This window comes from Dreissena polymorpha, chromosome 8 (assembly GCF_020536995.1).
Source record: "Dreissena polymorpha isolate Duluth1 chromosome 8, UMN_Dpol_1.0, whole genome shotgun sequence".
In the NCBI taxonomy this organism is placed as follows: domain Eukaryota; kingdom Metazoa; phylum Mollusca; class Bivalvia; order Myida; family Dreissenidae; genus Dreissena; species Dreissena polymorpha.
This window is the reverse complement of record NC_068362.1, coordinates 42,184,147-42,210,402: the sequence shown is the minus strand read 5'-3', so window position 1 is coordinate 42,210,402 and position 26,256 is coordinate 42,184,147. Positions and strand designations below refer to the sequence as shown.

General features: G+C 35.5%; 1 long non-coding RNA gene across 7 annotated transcripts; it reads right to left on the bottom strand.

The window, feature by feature from the left end:
• Nucleotides 1–7,062: 7,062 nt before the first annotated feature.
• Nucleotides 7,063–25,822, bottom strand: LOC127841702 (uncharacterized). Of its 7 annotated transcripts, none has more exons than XR_008031216.1 (10): nt 25,471–25,822; nt 24,542–24,676; nt 20,649–20,721; nt 19,998–20,066; nt 19,266–19,488; nt 17,672–17,795; nt 16,466–16,705; nt 14,617–14,808; nt 12,195–12,340; nt 7,063–11,247 (listed from the first exon to the last, which is right to left on the bottom strand). It is a non-coding gene; the product is annotated as an uncharacterized LOC127841702 (long non-coding RNA). The 7 variants fall into 7 exon arrangements; XR_008031211.1 differs by lacking the exon at nt 19,998–20,066 and adding an exon at nt 14,123–14,153 and having other exon boundaries at nt 25,471–25,817; XR_008031215.1 differs by lacking the exon at nt 19,998–20,066 and having other exon boundaries at nt 19,266–19,535.
• Between the last annotated feature and the right edge of the window lie 434 nt (nt 25,823–26,256).

Sequence of the window (26,256 nt, the reverse complement as noted above, 5' to 3'; positions counted from 1 at the left end):
CCGATGCGTAGTAATTAAACCAAGAGGGCGTAGCCCGAGTTGTTTGGAAACAAGCATCGGAACGACGAACCGTTGGTTATAACCGCAATAACCAACGCTTACACGTCGATTATTTTGATTCTAACACAATTTCATTAATAAGTTATACGCGATTTAAAGGTTATAAATGGTTATAAATGCGGATTATATTAACCGAACTTCATCCACTTTTCCGCGAAAACGTGACGTCACCACAACGATGAAATCAAATGACGTCGTCTTCATTCATAAACAGTGCGCGGATAATCAAAGTGACGTCATACTAACAATCGTTGGTATATCGGGGTAATAGCCCACGGTAAGCTCCCTTCTCATTCTTATATGCATGCGTGTTCGACTGTGGTAGAATATGCATTTAATGTACCGGTATATAAATAAATAAATTATTACAGTCAGTTAACTTGTTCATTAATAACATCGACACTAACCAAACTCATAAGGTAAAGGGATTAGTATTCCTATGTTATGAATAATAAGCACTCCGCAATCGAAGGGTTTTAGATCTCGTATGAAAAGCAAATGTATACCCTGAATGTTAATTCTTATATACCCACAGTGATGAATTAATGTATCTTTTTGATCTCAGTGCATGTTTATCTTAGCTCGAAGAGAATACACGTTTATCTTTATTTAAATGAAGTCACATGCTGACCGTGTATAATTTGTCACACGGTTTCTTATTTACTCCGTATGTTTTGATATAAATCGATTTGTCATTGTAGGCTCAGGTATTACTTAAAAGTACCCCGGGTATAATCTTTAGTATACTACAAAGTACGGGGTACGGGAGATGTATACTAAGATACCCTGGGGTATAGTCAAATGGCTGTAAGCGTATTTCCGTACCCAGGGTTCATTTAGTAAACTACTTTTAAGGAGTAGCTTAGTCGATAACGACCAATTGAGCTTTAATATTGGTTAGTGATTAATATACGTGTGCTGTCCTGTATCACATCGTGCGGGCCAGTAAGAAGACGTATAACAAATTTATCTTACCGAGCACCATTCATTTTCAAGCAAACCGTAAAGACACAGCAGATTATAATGTATCTAATGACGTCATTTTGACGTTTTCATTACTTCCAGGAGGTCATTTAATGATACTGACTGCATATAAAAAGCAACTTGCCTAATATAGATAAAAACATGAACATGTGACCTACCTTTGCCAACGAAAACAACGAGTATACTGAAAGTTAGGATAATTGTCCATGTTAAATCATGTTGCTTTTGATATTCAATCAGAAACGTTAAATGACGCAACGGAAGTAAACACAATTACGTAATAAAATAGGGTATAGCTAACGTTTGTCATAATATTACGTCGATGGTTGGGAAAGCATGGTACTCTATAACATCAATTAATGTTACGGCTGATTACTTGCCTCGCACGATGTATGCGCAGCCTTAAATGTATATTGAGCTAAGTAAAAAGTCTTTGTACTTACAATTCATCTGACAAAACCTGATACATGACTTGCATTGACTATAACAGTATATATGTGCAGAATAAGAAAGGTATAGAAAAAGAGAACACCCCTCTATATAAACCGTCGAATAATGAAAGAATGCATACTTGTTTCAAAATGCTGTTTTGAAAGAAGTAATTGCAAACATTTTCACTTGTTGTTTACTGCATTAGTTTCAATGTAATCGTGCATTCTTGTCGTTAGTGTCTTTTAGTTTTAAGATTCAACAACTGCGGCGTGTTGTCCGTAACATAATATTCAACTCTCTTCTATCTGAAAGCCCTAATCCCACTTATGAACCTGGTTCTGGGACAACTGAGCTTAGGCCATGTGCGTTAAGTGTCGTCTTGGATTAGAGTGTGCAGTCCGCAGAGGCTAATCAGGGACGACAGTGTTTCCGCTTTTATGGAATAGTTTGTTTAAATGAAGTACATGTATCTTTAACGAAAACCCATTTTGGGCGGACATTTTTCTAGAACGCGGCTCCTTGGTATACGTGTATGTAATTCAAATACTTTTTTCATATACCGGCATCTAAGATTACTTTATTAAACCTTAATATAGTGTTCATGATGTTTTTAAAGTGTTTTTTTTTTCAGGAACACCTATCTTCAAATGTTAATTTTTAATATTCAATATTAAGGTAATGGTTTGCAAGATCATTGAACTTATTGCTTATGTTGGTCAGCACACAACTCATAATTCTGAACGAATAGGAGTTACGCAAGAAAGATTGCTTGCTCATAAGACGTATATTGAAGTGGCGTAACATTTTCCCTTATCGTCTGTGTTCTTCGAAAACTGCGTAAGCCATATTGGTTTTATTTTCGAAGACGGAAATGTTTAAGATCATTAAACACTTCCCAATAGGTTATGCTAAATAAAAACTCCCCACAACAAAAAGTGCCATACGAAGGTTTATGTTAAGGGCTTAGTAACTGCTATGAGCTTTATATCTCGCACGAACAGCTTATGTACACCATGAATGTAAATAATATACCCATAGAGATGCATTAGTGTTTATTTTATTTTCGGTGGCATTTTTATCGTATCATGAAAATAGAATACACGTTTTCATTGGTTAAGTGAGGTCACATGCGGTCTATGAGTTCCGGACCGTTTGTCATATCCGGCAGATAGTGCCGTCAGATGCGAGCCAGGACGCGATATCCGTTCGGAGTGCATCCGAAAGGACAACAGAACCATCTTGCTCGTCCGGGTACCCCAAAAGCGCTGCCGGTAACAGAAGCACCGCACTTCCGTGTGCATTTGTCATACACAATTCACCTTCTAAAAGTAATGGTCTTGACTGACAACGCATGTACATGTACCAACAGTTCTACAAGTACTAAATATAAGACTTAATACTTGGTTTTCCTCTTAATTGGATTTAATCACAGATCGTTCAGACGGCAAAAAAAACCAATGTAGATTTAATTGAAAAAGCAGACACTATATTTAAACAAACAGATTAAGCTCTTTAACAAACAAAAATAGCACTTGTTATGATAAGCAATCAATCAAGATAAATCATTGAATCGTTTGTAGTTTTGCCGACAGCTTGGGAAAAGGCATTTATTACATTTATAACGACACCGGAACATTATCCAGTGGTAGCCATGACGATTTGTTCATCCACACGATCCGGGTCCGAAATCAGGTGAAAGGAATATTTATATACTGCAATACATTGTAGTTATATGACGGTATTCCAAAAAATATAGTATTGTTTCTAAATAAAGTGAAATTGTGTTGTTTTGTTTCGTAAATAAAAACGAACATCTGTGAACTTGTCAATTGAAAAATAAACTGAATACAGATGCGAATTCTGTTCAAGTACGAAGATATTCAAACCTTTAACTTGTTATTTTGGAATTTAATTTTAAAGAAATATATAACGATTAACATTGAGAGAATTTTTGTAGGAGCGGAGCAGTTATGAACCTCGTTCTGGGAAAACGGGGTTTAATGCATTTGTGTAAAGTGTCGTCACAGATTAGCCTGAACAGGCTTATATGGGGCAACGCTTCACACACAAGAATTAATGCTTACAGAAAATTGCAGTTTTAGAATAGTAAGTATTCGGTACTTAGTGAAATCTTTTTCTCTCGCTAATTTACATTTGGCCTAAAAAAAAGATCGAAATCCACGGGGTTATATATCGTCATGAAAACTGAGGTGAAGAACTAAAACTACTTTTGTCGACTTGTGAATATTCATGAGACACAAGTGCATATAACAGTAAAAAGTAGTTTGTACCTAGAAATTAGTTAATTGCCTCCTCGTTTAGAAAGCAGACAAGTAGCGAAAAAAGAAGACCCTACAATATAACAAAGCCGCTTTTAATTATCTGGGGGGGGGGGGGGTCGGGTGGACTGAATAGATCCTGGAGGTGGTGACAAAATAATATTCTAAGGGTATCAATACGATAGACCAGCATATTTATCAAAATCCTCTCAAGGGTGACATATCATGTCTACCCAATGCCCCCGTAAAGGGGCGGGGCGTATATAGACGTCATAATGCTTGGCAACGAGCTATTTGTTGATTAATAACGCATATCTTCCGTTGTTCATATGCAATAAAGGGTTGCAAGCGTTTTTTTTTCTTCGATAAATCAATCTCTGACACATATATTGATATGGAAAAGCCGTCACTATTGACCTACTAAACACAAATCAACACATAAATACCGACCACCATATGTACATGTAATATGAAAGCTCTGTAATGAATGATTCTCATGATTTTAAACGGAATAAAAGTGTGACCGCGGACTGATATACTAACAGAATTCGTTTGTATCCCAGTTGAGTGTGCATTTTTAGGCGTTCAAGATAAAAAATAACATGACTTCTATGGAAAGAAATAATTGACAACCCTTCGGTAAATGCTTCTTAACTGCACTGTGAGAACAAATATACCGAACTAGAATAGTATCATGATACAAGGAAAAATGTGTAATTATCTAACCACACGTGTGAGCTGTTCATATCTGATTAAACGAGTGCGTGAGAAATATTTAATTTATTTAGTAAATAGACACAGTGACAGTATACTTCAATTATATTATCCAATATATACTTGAACACATCGCGATATATACCATACTAATCGTATAAACTTTATAAAGGCTCGGTCACACCGAGGCAACGGACGAGAAACGGACATAACATCATTTTATCCGTTCGTGTCCGTTCTTATCCGTTTAATGTCCGTTTCATACCCGGTGAATCCGCTCCTTGTTCGGCGATGTCCGGTGACATCCGTTCCGTCCTTAGGGTAGTTTTGAGCATGTTCAAAATTGTCCACCGGATAAAACGGACAGAGACCTCAGTTTGATGTGCGGTCTTCATACGTTAGAAAACGGTTTGTTCGAAACTCATGCGCTACACCTCCTGTACGTATCCGGTTTATGTCCGTTTATGTCCGGTTATTCCTGGTCCACCACCGGACAACTACCGGTCTAATACCAGACTTGCAACGGATAAACCGCATCGTTCCGGAGACGTAACGCATGTGCAACAGATAATAACGGACAGCTAACGTATTCAAAAGTGCGAGAAGTGTGGCGGAACAAAAATTTTGACATACATTTAACCGTAAATAAACTGTGGGTCGAAGTATCATTTCATTGGTGTACGCCTTGTAAGAAGGCCATGTGCGATGGAGTGTCGTGCTCGCATTCAATAAAAGTGTCAAGCCACCCTCGTGCATGCCCAGATTGACCTTTTGGATGCTAATCTGGCCATGCATCGTCGTGCTCAAAAGAGAGCAAGGAGACGGAGGCAGCGCAAATGGTGGATCAGCGCTTGGCTGGGCCCCTAGCGGAGGCGTCAGTTCGGTCTGTATGACCAACTTATGGTCGAACTACGACGAGAGGACCAACGCGCGTTCATCAACTTAATGAGAATGCCACCCGAGATGTTTGAGGAGATTCTCGCACGAGTGAGCCCAAAGATAACGAAACAGCGTAATAACTACAGACTTCCAATTGAACCAGGGATAAAGCTATCAATTGCGCTGCGGCATCTTGTGTCTAGTTCAAAGTACCTAGATATGCGATTCCGCTAAGGGTACCCCACAACACTATTTCTATTCTCGTGATAGAAGTAAGTATCGCTTAATGTACTATAGTATTTCAATTAATTTTAAAAGGCTTCTGTTAGTCATTTTAATATATTTATATATTTTAATGATTACTTCTGTAATCTTTTTATATGAACTGTATTGTGTTTATTTATTGGATGAAAGGCAAATAGATGAGTGCGCGCACTACAACACTAACCTCCTAAATTGTATATTACCATTAGTACGGCTTGTGCGCATATAAATGAGTATGCTGACGAGGTGATGCCGTTGCCAACAACAGCTGCCGATTGGACGCGTAAAGCGGACTGCTTCAGGGACAGCACTATGAGTGCTATTGATGGCAAACATATTGCCAGCAAATGTCCACCAAGATCCGGGTCTACGTACTTTAACTACAAGACGTACTTCTCCGTTGTCCTGCTAGCTCTGGTGGATTACATCAAGTTCGTCTGGACTGACATTGGAGGCCGTGGTGCTGCATCCGATGCACAGATGTGGAACGAGCCTGACGTGAAGGCAGCAGCTGAGAACGGAGACCTTGACCTGCCAGAACCTGAAGCTTTGCCACTTTTTTGTACGTTGGTGTTCGGTACTTTTCCGTTTCTCTCACGTTTGGAGAACGTTATGTCCGGTACTTATGCATTACACTGCCGTTTTATCCGGTAGAAGTCCGTTTCTCGCACGGTATTATCCATATCCGTTAGCCGACCGTTTTTTTTATCCGGGACATATCCGTTAAACGTACGTTTTTTTCTCGTTACATCACCGGTACTTGTGCGGTCATTGTGTGTTTCTTACGCTTCACACACCGATTGCGAGTCTTGAGTGGCAGAGCAGGTACATTTTATCACCGGATAACCAAAATCTGCATATTTTGTCCGTTTTCTCTCCGTTACATATTCGTTAGTCGGTCTGACCGGGCCTAAAACAGTGTATGCAATAAACGAATACAGTAAACTAAATAATTGATTTACGACGTATAAAATATAACATGTGATGCACGTTGCGCATTATTTAGTTTTTTAACTACGTCTAATTATATAAAATTGTATGTTTTGAAATCGAATGTTGGAAATTAACGTCTTTTTATAGATATTCCTTGTACTTTATATCTGGAGCGCTCATGTTGTGTGGTTGACCAGGCGATTTGTAAGTAGAGTGGCACACATCTTCATCTCCAAGCTTGTTTTCATATTTATGCCTTTGGACATTTTACAGTATCGGAGTAGGGTCTCCGATACGATTATATGAACGTTCATCCTTATTTAAACTTATGTGCACATCATCCGACTGAGAATTGAACAGAAAAAACAATCCTTGACATGAGTCATATCTCGATCTTATTTATTTTTTGTGACGATCGTTTTAAACCAACAAAAATAATTAACACCAACGCCGTATATCTTTTTTAAAGATATTTCTTGTTTCAAATAATGAAAAGTTATATAGAAGTCGGAAAACGCATAATTTTTTTTTTATTAAGATAGCAACACAGTGTCAAGGTACAATAATATTTCAAATTCAGGGATAGAAATATACCTTATCAACAGTGGAACAACAAACTTTGTTCCACAAGTACACAAATATAACAACACATGATTATATCCCTCTACAAATAAACCACTGATTATAGTAGTGGTTGACCCTACACCATGATTCATATAATGTCATCTGGCTCAACAAAACACTATGGTAATTGAATGAACTACTATAGAAAATATTCAATTTAATTACAAAGACAGTTAAACATGTTTAAATAATTGTACCAAATAGTCGGTAACACTTAACAGAAATACTTCAACATTTACTAGTAAAATACTCTTAACAATAAGGTCACAATTTAGACAAGAGCTTGTCACAGTAGTGCCAAATCCCCGCAGAAATGTGTTTGCTTGTATGACAACATATGTTTGAGAGAGTAGAATAATATTTGTAAAAACAAATAAAGGGAGATAATTCATTATGCTCCGGACAAAAATTTACTTCGAAATTAAATAAAGGTATATAATATAAACACTAAGGTAGATACAGTTATGGTTCTTAGTCACTGCACTTCTCCTACTTGCCATATGTTTAAGTTTGAAGTTTCAAGTAAATCCCTTCAGTACATTTAGAGTTATGCTCCGGACAAAAATTTACTTTAAAATTATATAAAAGGGGAGATAACTCAAAAACTAAGGTAGATAGAGTTATGGTTCTTGGTCACTGCACTTCTCCTAGTTGCCATATGTTTATATTTCAAGTTTCAAGTAAATCCTTTTAGTACATTTAGAGTTATGCTCCGGACAAAATTTACTTTAAAGTTATATAAAAAGGGGAGATAACTCAAAAACTTAGGTAGATAGAGTTATGGTTCTTAGTCACTGCACTTTTCGTACTTGCCATCTGTTTATATTTCAAGTTTCAAGTAAATCCCTTCAGTAGATTTAGAGTTATGCTCCGCGCAAAAAATTACTTTAAAATTATATAAAAGGGAAGATAATTAAAAAACTAAGGTAGATAGAGTTGTGGTTCTTGATCAATGCACTTCTCCTAGTTGCCATCTGTTTAAGTTTGAAGTTTCAAGTAAATCCCTTCAGTAGATTTAGAGTTATGCTCCGGACAAAAATGTACTTTAAAATTATATAAAAGGGGAGATAATTAAAATATAAGGTAGATTGAGTTAAGGTTCTTGATCACTGCACTTCTCCTAGTTGCCATCTGTTTATATTTAAAGTTTCAAGTAAATCCCTTCAGTACATTTAGAGTTATGCTCCGGACAAAAATTTACCTTAAAATCATATAAAAGAGGAGATAATTCAAAAACTAAGGTAGATAGAGTTGTGGTTCTTGGTCACTGCACTTCTCCTAGTTGCCATCTGTTTATATTTCAAGTTTCAAGTAAATCCTTTCAGTAGATTTAGAGTTATGTTCCGGACAAAAATTTACTTTAAAATCATATAAAAGGGGAGATAATTCAAAAACTAAGGTAGATAGAGTTATGGTTCTTGGTCACTGCACTTTTCCTAGTTGCCATCTGTTTATATTCTAAGTTTAAAGTAAATCCATTGAATAGATTTGGAGTTATGCTCCGGACAATATTTCAGCCGGACGGACAGACGGACGGACATGACCAATTACTTTATCCCCTCCGATTTTTTTTTTCGGCGGGGATAAAAATATCAACGAAGGTCAAACTGGTGTGTAAAAAATCATGTAGTCAATTAAGAAATCCCTGATAACTATGTGGTACACAAGCAATAAAAAAATGCCTTGGTGCTTTTTCGATAAAGTTCATTTTATGCAATAGAGCCTTTCCACTGCAAAAGGTCACTTTTGAGTAAGACGAACCAATGAAGACATGATTTTAAAATGGCATTTACTTTTACTTAACATACACACAAATTAATCACAAAGGTTTATTTTGTTTTCTATGTTACAATCAATATGATATGATTGAAATATGACATGTTGTTTAAATATTAAAACCTATTTTAATTGTTTAACAACAGAACAAAAACAGCCATTCAAACAACTTGAATAAAAAAAAGCACATTTTTTGGAAATTCTGACATTTTTTGCAGTTTTAAATCGGGAGATTTATTGAAACTTTCTTCTGTGATTGCACTCCTGGTTAATGTGGAGAGGTCAACGTGAAAAATATTGTAACACAACTGGTAAACTATCAAAATTAAATATCAGCCATATTTCAAGCATAGAATAATTAGCAAGTATTATATCATAGTTATAGTATAAAATACATGTATATCTTTAAGTGACATTTTTTCAGAACATGTGATAATAAAATTAAGAATTACAAAAATATCAACACTGTATTGTCATTGAAATTTAATATTTTTTAAAAATAAATTTGATTACATATAAATTCTGTTACAACACATAAACAAGTGTTTGTGGTGCAATGAGAATTCACTTGTATCTAAAATTATTATAGAACATTTATTAACAATTGCAGTTATTGAAAATTTAAACCACATCACATTGCTCTCCCTTGTATGTAATTGATTTCAAAATTTTCCAGATATTAATATTTTTTATTAAATATTTTTTCAAGCATGTGCTTAAATTATTATTGGACAGATAAAAAGTATGGCATACAAGTGTTTTTATTTGTCATTTAGGTTCTTTCCATTGACTTGCATCTAAAAGATGTACATCAAAATTATAACATAAAACAATTAATTGATCAAATTGATTTTTTTTTACAATTGACACCAGCAAATGATTTGTTTTGCTCAATATCCACAATGGCACAATGTAAATATATATTGACTTGGTAAAATAATTCACTCATTTACTCACTTGAAAATTTGTTTTTTTATATGAGTATGCACAGTTTATACAAAGCATCATGAAGTATTGTGTCCCAATACAAAGATCAAAACTAACGATGAACATTAAAGTCATAATTCAAATTGTGTCATTTACAATTAGCTAAACAAAATCATACCATGAGCAATTACTCACAAGTAATCTCATCTTGATGCATGTTTACTAAAAGAAAAATTAAAATCTTAAGTTTAAAAAAATTCAAAGCATTCCACTTAATTATAGATATTTTCTAATCATTTAACAAACCATTGCAATTCAAATTAAGATAATCTTCCAAATTTCATTTAATTCAAATAATCTTCCATCAAATGATGATAATTTAGGTTTTGCGTCTTTTATCAGCTTTTTGAAAATGTATACAGCTTTTATACAATTATTAAAAATTGTAACTAATTAATAAAGTACCGGTTTTCAATACAAAAATTGACGGAATTTACGGAAGATAAATTTTTTTGTCCTTAATTGATTAATATTTTTCTTTTATAATTTTCTGACACTACTCAAGATTCTTGTTTAAAAAGTGACTATAATGAGCAAACTGATGAGTATTGTATACAGACACAAAGACAGGCAAATCAAAATAGAAGCGTCCATGAATCTTTCTTAACAATTTCTTTTAACTAGCACGTCTTACTATATTACTGGCAAAAACAATACTGTAGATTGTCTTATTTCATGAAAAAAGCCGATAAATGTTTGAAAATTTATTCAAGTTAACAATATTATTTAAACAACTTTGCTTAAGTTTGAAATCAATGTAATAAAAAATATGTTTATGTTCTATGTTTTACCAACATCTGGATCAAACTTTCCAATACAGACAAAGTAGCAACACAGGCTTGCACTCTTTTGAACTTCAAATAATACTTTACATAATCACTTTAAACAAGTAATCTTCACTTGATTATAAATAACTATATATATCACAAAAACATAGAACAGCAAATCACTGAAAGCGTCATAAATCCCACAAGACATGAACTATAGTTTTCTCTTTATGCACAGCTTGGCTGGTCACATGACACAACATAGCTGGCCACATTAGTTTATTGCTGGTCACAGGGCTTGTACTTCTTTGTCATTCTGCGATGTTAGTCTGCACCATGCCACTGGGTTTCGACCTATCCCAAAATTCTAAGATGAGGGCTTCTATTGTAAGTGTTCAGAACGGACAGCAAGACTTCAACACAGCCAATGCAGGCAATTAGAGACTAGCATGTGTTAATTTATGTTTATCACTGAGCATCCTAGATTTGACTAACCGCTGCAACAGACTGTCTTTCTGATTGGACGGTTTGGATTTGTCAATTGGCGTCTGAAAGAAAGTAAGACACATTATTGCAACTTTCAGTTTATCTTTTTGTTTTGTTACCAATAAAAGCAGGAGATTATGAACAGTTCTGCCATAGCTTGGTATCCCTTGTTATAAGGCTTTAACTGGTAATAAATAACAAGAGCACCGCATAACGGGTGCCACGCTCGGCTGCGGTTGCAGTTTTGAATAAATGAAAGCTTGTCAGATTTTTTTTTTAGAGGTCACAGTGACCTTGACCTTTGACGTAGTGACCCAAAAATGGGTGTGGCATGTAGAACTCATCAAGGTGCAGCTACATATGAAGTTTCAAAGTTGTAGGTAGAAGCACTTTGATTTTAGAGCCTAAGTTCAAAGTTTGACAAAATGTCAAGGTTTTAGCATGACCCGGACGGCGGACGCCACGAAGACGGACACAACTAGCTGGCTATGACAATACCTCTGGTTCTCCAAAAAAACAGCCGAGCTTATAATACATAGATATTTAAATGTGTGTGTCTTTGTTTACCTCTTTATTCTAAATACCTTTAAGTCAAACCATCAATTTGGCAAGTTTGGATGGAATATCGGAAAAAGATAATTTTTGCCGTAAGAAACAATATTACATATTATCAAAAGAATTTCTGAGAAAACTCGTCTGTCCTCAATGAAGTAGGAACAGGGTTTTAAACCATGGTCACGAATGCCCCAACATTCCACTTTTGTCTTGAAACTCCATTAACCTCAAAAGAAACAAAACACAAAGATCAAAGAATGCAAGTTCAAATGCTGGTTTATATGTTTGGAGAGTTTTATAAACTGCAGAATTAGTATTCTTTTCTAAGTTAAGCTCGAGACAAATTTAAGACGAAAAGAATGACATATGGAGGAACAAAGGGAAATCTATATGATTCCACCCTCCTCTGTATGTGGGGCCATAACAATAGCCTGCACTTGTCTTGCAAACTCACCCAAGGTTCAAGCTCCACAACGTTCATAGACTGTGGGTCCTGCACCATGGAGATACTGGATTCCTGTGAGGATGACCTTTGCTGGCTCGAGTTCTGCGATAGTAACTGCTTCCAAACCAAACTCAATGCCATGCAATCCATGTTTACTGGAAAAAAGTCGGTTGAGAGAAGGAACAAATAGTTTAAGAGAAAATGCAATCATATTTTGGACAAATGTACAGGACCGATGTTATGGTTCCACCCAGTAAACAGACTTGAGTGTCTCAGAGATTCATAGGCTTTCACATACATGTAAGCAAGCTTAAATAAACAGATATCATCAAAACCAATCTTCTTGCATTTAAATTTGGAGTTGGAAAACTACTAGAAATTGTGTAGTCATTCCTTGAATCAAACTAAAATAAACGATATTTGATGATTTTGGTGATAGAAAACAACAAGTTCACGAGTTTCTAAAACTATGATTGACAACAAGTATTTAATTAATCACCAAAAGCAACAAACTTTCTTTGTATTTGATTCCTATGTACAATAAAAAAAAATACGACAGCAAAGCTAAAACTTTTTATATATGTGTATTGTGACATCATAGACGTGTGTGTTCAAAATGTCAAACATTGTTGTTTTTCATAAGTATGATGGGAATGAAGCGTCAACCAGCATCATAATTTGTGAATCTTCATCGCTAATAGATAGGTTTGTTGATATTTTATGATGGCGCATGTTTGTAGATATTCTACACACATTTTCATTTGTCAGGGAAAGTAACTTACAATGTTTGGCTGACGATGTTGAACAAAAAACAGTGCTTTTATTAATATATTTTTACTGCATTAAAAAATACAATGTCTTATATCTATCACTGATATTGAGGTTTCTTTCACCAAAAACATTCTTCATTCAACTGCAAATTTTGTAAATAAGGTTTGAACTAAAAAAACAACATATATGCCAATTTTAAGTAAAGCTGTTAAAAATTATCGTAGTATTTCTTTGTCTCCTCCCTTTTCAAGGGGTCTATCACTTCCTCATTGTAGTCATAGATGCAATGTTCAGATGTTACTTCTTTAACTATTAATGACAGAATAATATTTAAAGGCAGATGTTCATTAATATATTCGTGTTCCATAGGTAATTCATTTATTGTAAAAAATGAACAATTTTTAAAAGGACATGTCCATTTTTGTCCTCATGTGATGTTGTGCAGTCATTTTGTTATCTTGAAAAGATGAAACTGTAATTAAAAAGGAACTTGTTCATAATTGTTTAAATCAATTCTTTGGATATGTTATTGAAACGCAAAACATACAGTGTAAGGAATAATAAAAAAACAGAGATGTGTTTATCAGAAACACAATGCCCCCCTAATGCACTGCTTTGATTTATTAATTGTTTTTTTATCATTTGGCAGGTACAGATAATTGTCTCCCTGTGAAGCTTATTACTTCCCTTGGATTTGTTCTTTTGATCTTTGACCTTGAAGGAAGAGCTTGACCTTTTACCACTCAAAATGAGCAGCTCTTTTTAATACACATGCATGCCAAATATCAAGTTGCTTTCTGAAGGGACATAGAAGTTATGAGCATTTTTTGAAACCTAAACGCAGAAACGTAAACGCAAAGTGTGACGGAAAGACAGATCACTATATGCCCTCCTTTGGGGGCATAAAATGTATTAAACAAGAGCACCACATAACAAGTGCCAACGCTAGGATGCGGGTGCAGTTTTGAATAAATGAGAGCTTGTCAGATTATTGTTTTCACAGTGACCTTGACCTTTGACCTAATGACCCAAAAACAGGTGTGGCGTGTAGAACTCATCAAGGTGCATCTACATTATAAAGTTTCAAAGTTGTAGGTGGAAGCACTTTGATTTTGGAGCAAAATGTAAAGGTTTTATCATGACTCCGTCGCTGGCTATGACAGTACCTCAGGAAATACCTCTCTGAAAACAGCCGAGCTAAAAAAGAACAAAAAATAAACTCACAAAACTTGCCTTCAAAGCTATTCAAAACTGGAATCTTTAAAAAAAAACAACCCCATGCATTAACCTATCAGTTATTCAAACTTGTACAGTAATTAACACAATGTTAATGTTAAACGTTAATTTAACAATAATTGTTAAAGTTTGGCTTTTTCTTTATTGTCATAACATTTCTTTCTCCTATGAAGGCTAGCATATAGCTGCAAATGCCAGTAAGATAATGTAAAATAAAAATGGGTTTTGTCGTAAAGGTAGAATGGACATGGGGCCTGCTTTCAACATTTTATTTATAAACTTACTTTCACTTGGTCTCCATGCACGACTTCTAAGTCCTGCCTGTAATATCCAAATCTAGTAACCAGGATTTTTAAACTTCGTTGTAAACATGCTTAATAAATAGGGTTAAACTACACTAAATATTGACTTTACAACAACTTACTTCTTTCATGAAGATCTTCTGAATTTCTAAAGTGACGTCTAAATGACCCATTGATTAAAGATCTTGTTGCTCCTGCTGCTGCTGTTGCTGATGAAGCTAAGCCATCATCTGTTACTGCTATTGTTGGTGTTGTGGCCATGGCTGCTGTGTCTGTCTATTATGCTGTTGCTCTATTCTTAACTGTTGTTGTTGCTGCAATGCGCAATCTTGCAAAAACAGAATTTTTTAAAAATTAAACAACTTTATCTCTTCGTTGTAAACATGCTTACCAATGTTTAGAAAAACTGTCAAAGTAATTTCGAATGAGGGAAACAGACCTTTGTGACTATCAAATAATTGTTTAATCATACAAAAGTGTACTTTAATAATATGTTTCTCATTATTTGAATAATTTCTAATAAAAATAAAGTTTGCAATAACGAATTCCCAAAACCGTAAACGATATTCTACAGAGGACAAAGGTTTGTTCTTGATAACGTATAAAACAATATTCACGTTTTCAATAAGGGATTAAATTCAAAACAGAAAGTGCCTTAGTGACTCCATTTTTTCCCTATGTGTCTAAGACCTTCAAACATTGGTGTAAAATGTGCAATTGTAAAAACATGAATTGATGATTTTTTTTTAAGAACAGAAATTTAAATCAGGGAGTAAAATATGAATTGCCATTAAAATTACCTGATATAATGCCTTTTTTCCAATATATTTACGTAAGTGAAATATGAAAATATGAAACTTTAGGTTGATAATTAGCTGTGGAGGCCAAAACTTGTGCAAGTGAATTTATATCTGAGATCAATATCTATTTAGATCTATATCTCTGTTACTGCAATGGATTATAATAATGTTAATTTGATATTAAGCTGCAATGGCTTACATTTTTGCAAGATTTGTTTTATGGGCGTTTTTGTTTGTGTCTAGAGAAATAAATATAAATTAAATCAAATGTATAACAAGGGACAAAATTGTCACAAAACCAGGTTTTCATTGTGAAAAAAAAATCTGATAAAGGGAGAAAACTCAAACTGAACTTTTGAAATGACCAAAAAAAATTAACACCCTTTGTAATTTTTTTTTTTTTTTTAAATCTATTTTTAGTCGTGGCGACCTTGACATTGGAGATATTGACGTGATTCTTTCGTGGGACACACCGTCCCATGATGGTGAACAAATGTGCCAAATGATTTTAAAATCTCACAATGAATGACATAGTTATGGCCAGGACAAGCTCATTTATGGCCATTTTTGACCTTTGAACTCAAAGTGTGACCTTGACCTTGGAGATATCGACGTAATTATTTTGCGCGACACACCGTCCAATGATGGTGAACAAATGTGCCAAATGATTTTAAAATCTGACGATGAACGACATAGTTATGGCTCGGACAAGCTCATTTATGGCCATTTTTGACCTTTGAACTCAAAGTGTGACCTTGACCTTGGAGATATCGACGTAATTATTTCGCGCGACACACCGTCCAATGATGGTGAACAAATGTGCCAAATGATTTTAAAATCTGACAATGAACAACATAGTTATGGCCCGGACAAGCTTATTCCGCCAGCCCGCCAGCCAGCCAGCCAGCCAGCCCGCCCGCATTCGCCAATCTAATAACCAGTTTTTTCCTTCGGAAAACCTGGTTAAAAAAAGTTTAGTATAAAAAAAGTTTATCTACTATTTGTATTGTGATATTTTAACAATGTCATGTAACAACAAGTTATACAGGTCAACATCGTGTTTAATGGACCAAGGCAAACAGTTAATTTAATAATCATTGTGTTATTTAAATATTGAAGACAAAAAGTTTGCACCAAGATCTTAATTTAAACGGACCATGTGCCATCTTACCTGTCTAACATTCCCATCTTGCCCAGACCACCAAAGCCCATGAGGCCTTGAACCTGACCCTGACGCAAAAGCAAGTACTGGGCGAGTTGTAGGACTTCATCGTCATAGAAACGGCTCTGTACAGAGAACAGACCTGCTGTTGCGCCAGCAGTGGAATGGATCCAGATGAGATATTGTGCTGCGACATAAGTAGTGGATTGGCTAAGCAACACAGCAAGCCGACTGGCTCTGAGAGGCAACCTAGACAGAAGAGTGGGAGCTTTTTAGTTCCAATGTGTACATGTATTAATTTAAAGCATTTATTGACAAACTTCAATACATGCCAAAATCTGTGAAAAGGTCCCTTTAATGATTTTTTTCCTGATTAAATTAAAGTTTTAAAGAATTCATATTTTTGTTGTTGCACTACTAATTTATTAGTTTTCAAGCATATGCATTAGTGTTTTCGATGCATTATGCAATACAATATATATATGATATATACTGCTTTATAAAATTTGCAATTATATGTTTTGTATATATTGTTTTCTTAGTAACTTTATCAATATATCGTTGTTTCTTAAATGAATGAAGAGAGGGATTACATTAGGCAGATACAACATTCAAAACAAGATGAGTTTGTGAAACACAATGTCCCCCTATATGACGTTTGACCTTGAAGAATGACCTTGACCTTGACATTTCACCACTCAAAATGTGCAGCTCCATGAGATACACATGCATGCCAAATATCAAGTTGCTATCTTCAATATTGCAAAAGTATTCATAAAATAAGCGATTTGGGCCACATATATTTGACCTTGAAGGATGACCTTGACCTTTCACCACTCAAAATGTGCAGCTCCATGAGATACACATGCATGCAAAATATCAAGTTGCTATCTTCAATATTGCAAAAGTATTCATAAAATGAGCGATTTTGGCCAAATATATTTGACCTCTGACCTTGAAGGATGACCTTGACCTTTCACCTCTCAAAATGTGCAGCTCCATGAGATACACATGCATGCCAAATATCAAGTTGCTATATTCAATATAGCAAAAGTTATTGCAAAATGTTAAAGTTGGCGCAAACATACCAACCAACCAACAGACCAACCAACCAACAGACAGGGCAAAAACAATATGTCCCCCACTACTATAGTGGGGGACATAATTACAAGTAACGTTCTAAACTCCACTACACAATATTAAAACAAACCATACTGAGCAGACGTTGAAACGGCTAACTCCATCCCTGCTGCTGATTTATCTGTTGCTGAGTGATCAAGGTTTGGTTGCATGGATACTGCTGGTAGCTAAATATGAAGCGCTGGTTTGGGGCATCATGCTGTGAAAGAAAATAATCTACATTTACATGGCTTCTTATGTATCACGTACGGTCAAAGAGTGTAGCGTAAACCAAATATATACTAGTATTCACTACTCTGTATCACATCGTTCAGATTCAGTATGAAGCCCTGAAACAAATTTATGTTACCCAGTACATGTTTCATTTAACAGTATCAAACTTATAGCAAGGCAAAATTAGCTACACTGCATGACGTCATCATGTTTATTTCCATGACGCCATTTAGTTTAAACCTATTTACTTTAGCTCGATTGCATCGAAAGCCTTAGGCTTATATAAACGCTCTCGAGTCCGTTTCCTGGGCCTAGAACCAGTACTTGGTGTCTTTGGGGGAGATCTAAAGAACGCTCCCACAGTGGGGATCGAACCTGTGACCTCCCAGTTGCTATGCGGACACCATATCTATTACACCACGGCAACCTTATGACGCCATTTAACAACTCTAGAAGATGTAAAACTTGAGTATTAGTACTATTAATTTAAAAAATGTTGTCATTAGCTACCGGTACTTTACAATAATCACATGCAAAGACAAAAAGCATCATATTAATTATTTGAATCATGTGCTTTAGTTCAAGGGCACATTACCTTGCAACAAGTAGTGTGACATAGACAAAATGTAAGTATTGCACTTCCAGGTAGTATGAACAACATACATAGAAAGTTTCATGTTGATATGCAAATAACTAAATGATCAGTTCAGGACACGAGTACACATAAATTTACAAAGATGTTTCTGAACCAAGGTTTGTCTAAATTTAAGGGCACAAAACTTATATAATATTACAACCTATGAAAACAATGCCTTGAACTTTTACATGGTATAAACAACGTATAAATAAATATTCATGTTAAAAGGCGGAAAACTACGCGACACAAAGTACACATGCACAATGTGGCAGGCATACATACCGACCGACAGATTGATTCAAATATACCCTTGCAAACCAACCCACGCAAACTTACTTTGAGGAGTATATTGGTTTCAGAATATTAGTTATGCAGTTTCAAACTGCCACTCTTCGATATGATACAGGGTATGTTACTTTATATTGGGCACAAAGCATAGCTTGGCCAATCAAAACCTTTATCTGTGAGAAAACCATCTACACTTTATGGTGATGAGACAAACTATTATAAATTTTAAAAAAATCCCCTGACCTACCAACCAACTGACAGAGTGACTCCAATATACCAAGGGTTGTCATTAGTAATTGGTTGCAAATCAAATTCTTTGTTTCAAATCATTATGGAACCTGACCTTACTTTCTTTATCTCTCATACCAATCACTATTACTAGTATTACTATGAACAGCAATGGGTTGTTTCACATACAAGCCTGCTAGACCCTAACCAAATTGCTAAGTTTTATATGATAATCGCTTGTTTCAAACGCTAATGACAATCTTGGATTGTGAGGGGTTAATAATTGTAAATTGACGTTCCCACCTGATATGCCATGTTGATCTACTGCTATTGGGAAGAGCCCAACAAGAGCTGTTGTCCAGGGGCATCATGACAACACCTTGGGGCTAACGAGGCTTGTGCTAGGGGGCGGCCGGTGGACATCTTCGCGAGATTGGAACCAGGTTGATATTGGGCCTAGGTTCCTATTCCTCCTAAAAATCATGTTCTACGCACTGGCTCTGTTCATTAGCTCTGCGAGGTATTCCTGGAATGGAACCATGTTGATTGCCGCGTTGTCAAATAATTGAAGAGCTACAAAGGAATACATTTGAGCATAGAGGTGAGATTTAAGACCAACCTCATAGGAAGAGTGCTTTAAATACTTTACCCAACTTACCATATTGAAAAAACTGAAATTTGCAAAAATGTAAATGTTCATAAATAGTTGTATCTTTGCATTACAAATTAAATACTTGCACATATTTGAAATAGGTAAAGTTTAATTTGAGGGTGGTACACAACATTTAAATTAAAATCAGAGGTAGATTTTCCCGTCCGTTTATCAAGTATATATGGTATAACATCATTATAAAGCATGTGAAAAGTTGTAATTAACCAGTCAATAAACAAATAATTCACCAAAGATGTGTGTATCAATATAAGTATTAACAATTACTACACATTTCATTTAATCCAATTTATTAAGCACGATTCTAAAACAACCTAAGGTTTATGGAGACACTTTTGAGCCTGTTTTCTGGCTAGAAGGATTACTTTATGTCTTTGGAGGACTCCTTATAAGAATGCTCCAAGAGTGAGGATCCAAGCCTGACCTCCCAGTCGCTAGGAAGACAACATGTCTACTATGTCACTACAATATTACATTTGAAAGCCTTGTGCAGGGATAGGCTATTGATGCTGAAGCAGCTATTTGTTCTTATTGGGTCTTATCCTGTGGCTTTCTTTCTTCCTTGATCATGATCAAATTTTGGGCACTCTTGTTGTAAGCAAGACAACTAGACCTTTAAACATTGAAGCAAAAGTTTAGTATTTTTGTTAGTCACATTCATTGCTTTACAAGTATTTAAAAAAACTGTTTAATATTATTCATTAAAAATGCAACAATGTTAAATTTCAAAAAACAAAGTACATGTTTATGACATGATATTTTGTGGATTTGTTGAATCAGAAATATTTGGTACATCCTAAATTACTGGATTAAATAATAATTAATATAGGTTTTAGACATAATGTTTGTTGATAATTTTATTTCATTTTTGAGCAGATCTACAAATATCCACAAATATTACAGATCAAGAATCAATAATGGCTGTACAGTATCAATTTAAATACTCCCAGGGGGGTGATCATATCCAGAACCTAATTGCTTAGTATACACCACATTATGCATGAGAAAAGACTCACCTGTTGAGATATAGGGCCACATTGGATTTGGGGAACATGGTCCTCTAAGCTTGAACTGGCAACGGTATGACCCCTGGAAACAAAACAAGACATCTATTTCAAAACATGTATTCCAAAACATGATACCAGTATATATCACCTTCACAAAAGCCGTCTCAAAGACAGCTAAAGCTTCACTACTTGTATTCTCCAGCTTTGATAGAATAATGTATGTTTTCTGTCAGTCAACTTATATAAAATTACAACAAGGGCTGTTTGTAAAACATGCATGCCCCCATATGGGATGTCAGTTGTAGTGGCAGCCATTGTGTGAATACGTTTTTTGTCACTGTGATCTTGACCTTTGACCTAGTGACCTGAAAATCAATAGGGGTCATTTGCCAGCCATGATCAATGTACCTATGAAGTTTCATGATCCTAGGCCTAATAATTCTTAAGTTATCATCAGGAAACCATTTTACTGTTTTGAGTCACTGTGACCTTGACCTTTGACCTAGTGACCTGAAAATTTATAGGGGTCATCTGCCAGTCATGATCAATGTACCTATGAAGTTTCATGATCCTAGGCGTAAGAAGTCTTGAGTTATCATCCGGAAACCATTTTACTATTTCGAGTCACTGTGACCTTAACCTTTGACCTAGTGACCTCAAAATCAATAGGGGTCATCTGCCAGTCATGAGCAATTGTAACGGTCAGGTTTACAGAAGCTGTGATAACCCAGTGCAATAACCCCTCCAGAACCAGATACAAATAAACGTGAACAATAAATCAATTTATTTACAACATTAAAATAAACTATTTACAGTATGATATGACTAGGAAAAGAAATAAACAACAAAGTATGAACGTTAATGACCAGTTAACGTAGTCACACTGTAGATGGTAGATGTAGTGGTGGAGCACTATTGAGTGTCACAACCTGAACCTATGTCCAGCCGTCAAATAAGTTTTATAACAAGAGTTCCGCGGTCGGAGATGACCGCATTGAAGCCGGATTTTTGATTTAAATGACAGGAAAGTACCTTTCGTGTTTTTGTCAATGCAATACTTAAATTACTGAAATATTGTTCAAAGGTCAAAATGAAATGTAAGTACTTTTCAAGGCATGAGCAAACCTTGTGTTATGTTTTGAATGCATGCATATACATGAACAACAATAACATTTAAGGTCACAAATATGAACTTGAATTGACAATTAGGAAAGTTTGAACCTCAATTGAATGTCCTTGAAATTACCAGTGGTAAGCATACCAAAGTTAAATCATGAAAAAAATATTCACATTTAAGGTCACTGTCAATTGAAAGACTTTAAAATGACCAGTTGTTCTCTTGACCAGTGGTCATCTGTTAGTCATGGCAAAGTCCATGTCCAAGCATACGAAAGTTAAAACAACTTTTAATTTTTAACATTCAAGGTCACAGTGACCTTGACCTTCAATGACCTTAAAATGACCAATTGTCATCTACTAGTGCTGGCCAACCTTCATGTCCAGTTTGAAGACTGTAAGTCCAAGCATAAGAAAGTTATACCATGAAATAAGAATTTTAACATTTTTACATTCAAGGTCACGGTGACCTTGACCTTAAAATGACCAGTGGTCATCTACTAGTTCTGGCCAACCTTCATATCAAGTTTGAAGACTCTAGGTCTAAGCATACCAAAGTATTAACAACTTTAACATATTTACATCCAAGGTCACAGTGACCTCGACCTTCAAATGAATGACCTTGAAATGACCAGTGGTCATCTAAGTGTGCTTGCAAACCTTTACGTCAAGTTTGAGATTCTAGGTCCAAGCATACCAAAGTTACAACAATTTTAACATTTTAACATTTAAGTTCACAGTGACCTTGACCTTCAAATGAATGACATTGAAATGAATGACCTTGAAATGACCAGTGGTCATCTAAGTGTGCTTGCAAACCTTTACGTCAAGTTTGAGATTCTAGGTCCAAGCATACCAAAGTTATAACAATTTTAACACTTTAACATTGAAGGTCACAGTGACCTTGACCTTCAAATGAATGACATTGAAATGAGCAGTGGTGATCTTCTAGTACTGGCCAACCTTTATGTCAAGTTTGAAGACTCTAGGTACAAGCATACCAAAGTTATAACATGGAATAAGAACTTTAACATTTTTACCTACCAAAGTTATAAGAACTTTAACATTTTTACATTCAAGGTCACAGTGACCTTGACCTTAGAATGAATGACCTTGAAATGACCAGTGGTCATCTAAGTGTGCTTGCAAACCTTCATGTCAAGTTTGAAGACTCTATGTCCAAGCATACCAAAGTTATAACAATTTTAACATTTTAACATTTAAGGTCACAGTGACCTTGACCTTCAAATGAATGACATTTAAATGACCAGTGGTCATCTTCTAGTACTGGCCAATCTTTATTTCAAGTTTGAAGACTCTAGGTACAAGCATACCAAAGTTATAACATGAAATAAGAACTTTAACATTTTTACATTCAAGGTCACAGTGACCTTGACCTTCAAATGAATGACCTTGAAATGTCCAGTGGTTACTTACTAGTTCTGGCCAACCTTCATGTCAAGTTTCAAGACTCTAGGTCCAAGCATACCAAAGTTATAACAACTTTAACATTTTTACATTCAAGGTCACAGTGACCTTGACCTTCAAATGAATGACCTTGAAATGTCCAGTGGTTACTTACTAGTTCTGGCCAACCTTCATGTCAAGTTTCAAGACTCTAGGTCCAAGCATACCAAAGTTATAACAACTTTAACATTTTTATATTGAAGGTCACAGTGACCTTCACCTTCAAATGAATGACCTTGAAATGACCAGTGGTCATCTGTTAATCCTGGCCAACCTTCATGTCAAGTTTGAAGACTCTAGGTCCAAGCATACCAAAGTAATACCATGAAATAAGAACTTTAACATTTTTACATTCAAGGTCACAGTGACCTTGACCTTCAAATGAATGACCTTGAAATGACCAGTGGTTACTAACTAGTTATGGCCAACCTTCATGTCAAGTTTCAAGACTCTAGGTCCAAGCATACCAAAGTTATAACAACTTTAACATTTTTTATATTGAAGGTCACAGTGACCTTGACCTTCAAATGAATGACCTTGAAATGACCAGTGGTCATCTGTTAATCCTGGCCAACCTTCATGTCAAGTTTGAAGACTCTAGGTCCAAGCATACCAAAGTTATACCATGAAATAAGAACTTTAACATTTTCGAGCACGCCGCCACCCCGCCCGCCCGCCCGCCCCCCCCCCCGCCCGCCCGACAACATCAATCTATAAGCCGAGATTTTTTCGAAAAAAATCCGGCTAAAAATGACATTGAATAAAAAAATGTGGCTGTTTGTTCCTTCTATTCAAGGGATATTTTTGTCATATATAAGGGAAAAACAAAACAAACGTTTGGCTTAAAGGCTTATTTTCAGCCAAAAAACCAGACACAACTTAATAATGATTTATGTCAACTGTTACCTATGGTATTTACCCAGTTTGACCAATTTCAAACAAACAATTCCCAATGGATGCCTTTCCCCAAAAGGTCAGAAGAATTATTGAAAAACTGACGTTTATGCAGCCCGCAGAGGTTAATCACAGAAAACACTTCCCTCTTTTATGGATTTTTTTGCATAAGTGATGTTTCTTCTCAACAAAAAAGAAATTTAAGCATATCTGGGAAGAAACTTAACGAACATGCATTAAACACCATTTTCCAAGACCATGAATCAATAATACCCAATAAGCGAGTATTTGTTTGAGAAAGTTGGGATTGTCATTAACATTCACTTAGATGATGTTTGTCTTGTTGGCTAATAATGTTTACTAAAACGGCAATGGAAAGTAAACTAAAACTAGAGTTATATTAGTGACAAGTGAATATGCCTTACAGGTCATGTTGCTGTACTGTTGCTGTTGGGAAAGAGATGTTCAGAGAGCAATGAGACCACGGTTGCATCATAAACCTGCCCCCCACGGCTACGGCTGCTTTTTGGGCACAGATTGGTACTAGTTTGACATTTGGCCTGAAATCCCAAACGGTCATGTTTAACGCAGTCAAACTGTTTATTAGTTTGGTGAGGTTTTCAAGGAAGGGTGCCTTGTTCATTGACATGTTGTCCAATGAAATAGTCACCAATGACATACAATTAGACAAAGGAACAAAACACAACAAAGCACTACAAAGTTTATCCATGTGAGCAGTACACTCAAATGCATATGCACAGTCGAGAAAATTACGCCTACTTGCAGAAATTCTGATTGCTTTTAAGCATAGAAAAGACCCAACTTTTCAGACAGTTTATACACCAATGAAACAAAGGACAAGAATGCCGACAAACTTCAACTGTTCAAAGGCTGTGTTACATTTAAGTGCAAAGGCAGACACGGTTGATTTGCCAATTTTACCTTCATTCCAGGACCATATTTGTGAGCTGCTACAGACAATCTGGCTGGTGACTATAAAACTTGTCATGATATGAGCCGCGTTATGGGAAAACTGGGCTTAATGCATGTGCTTAAAGTGTCATCCAAGATTAGCCTGTGGTGTCCACACAAACATTTATATAAGGTCATCACGAAAGATAATGTTTGTTGGCAAAATATTAGCCTCATTCTTGGAAAAATGGGCTTCATGCATCTACATAAAGTGTCATACCAGATTAGCCTGTGCAGTCAACACATGCTAATCAAGGACGACATATTCTGCGTTTTTTGTATTTTAAGTTTAAAGGAAGGTTTTTCTTAGCAAATATCCAGTCTATGCAGAAATTTTCATCCCTGATTAGCCTGTGTGTCATGGACACATATCCATACATACCACCCATACACAGGAAGTGACCCCATGCGTTCAGGCCTGGCTTAGGAGAGAGAGCCTGTTGTTCAGCTGTGCACCAATCTGTAATTGTACGGGGTCCTGTAGGAAACAGCTAAAAAGTACTCAAATTTTATCTTTTTTTTAAATTGATCCTACACACACAAAAATGCATTTTAGTCGTAGTAGTGTGGTCATTAAGTTAACCTTTTCCTGGCCTTACTGAGTACATATACTTATGCCAGTAACAGACAATTGCCGTACTAGAATCAGAGAGAGAATGGCCATAGAAATTATTTCATGACCATTAAATTATTAAATTAACAAGTCATGAGGCTGACTCAATCCGAAAGCAAAATATGGCTCTTTTTTTCAAAATACTCAGAAGAAAACAACATCTAGTCAAACAATAATTTGTAACCATTGTTACATAGAATATCCCCCAATGCCACAAGTTTATGAAGCATGAGGTTATATAATGTCTAAGTTTTGTAATTTTTAGAGTATTATGATACAAAATGTACATGCACAACCACATATGAGATTAAACAATACCTGAAAGTTTGAATGCTTAACGTTGAATTGTAAGTGAATGCCCACAGACATATGAAAAGAGAGACAGACGTCTGTCCAAGGTGATTCCTATATACCCCAATTAGCCGGGGGCAATAATTAATTAATATCTTCACTTCATATTCTCACTCCAGGGGCATATTTGTAAACTGAAAACCTGGACAGGTGATTAATTTCAATTTATGTAAAAATATATTAAATTTTGTTACCTAATAATAA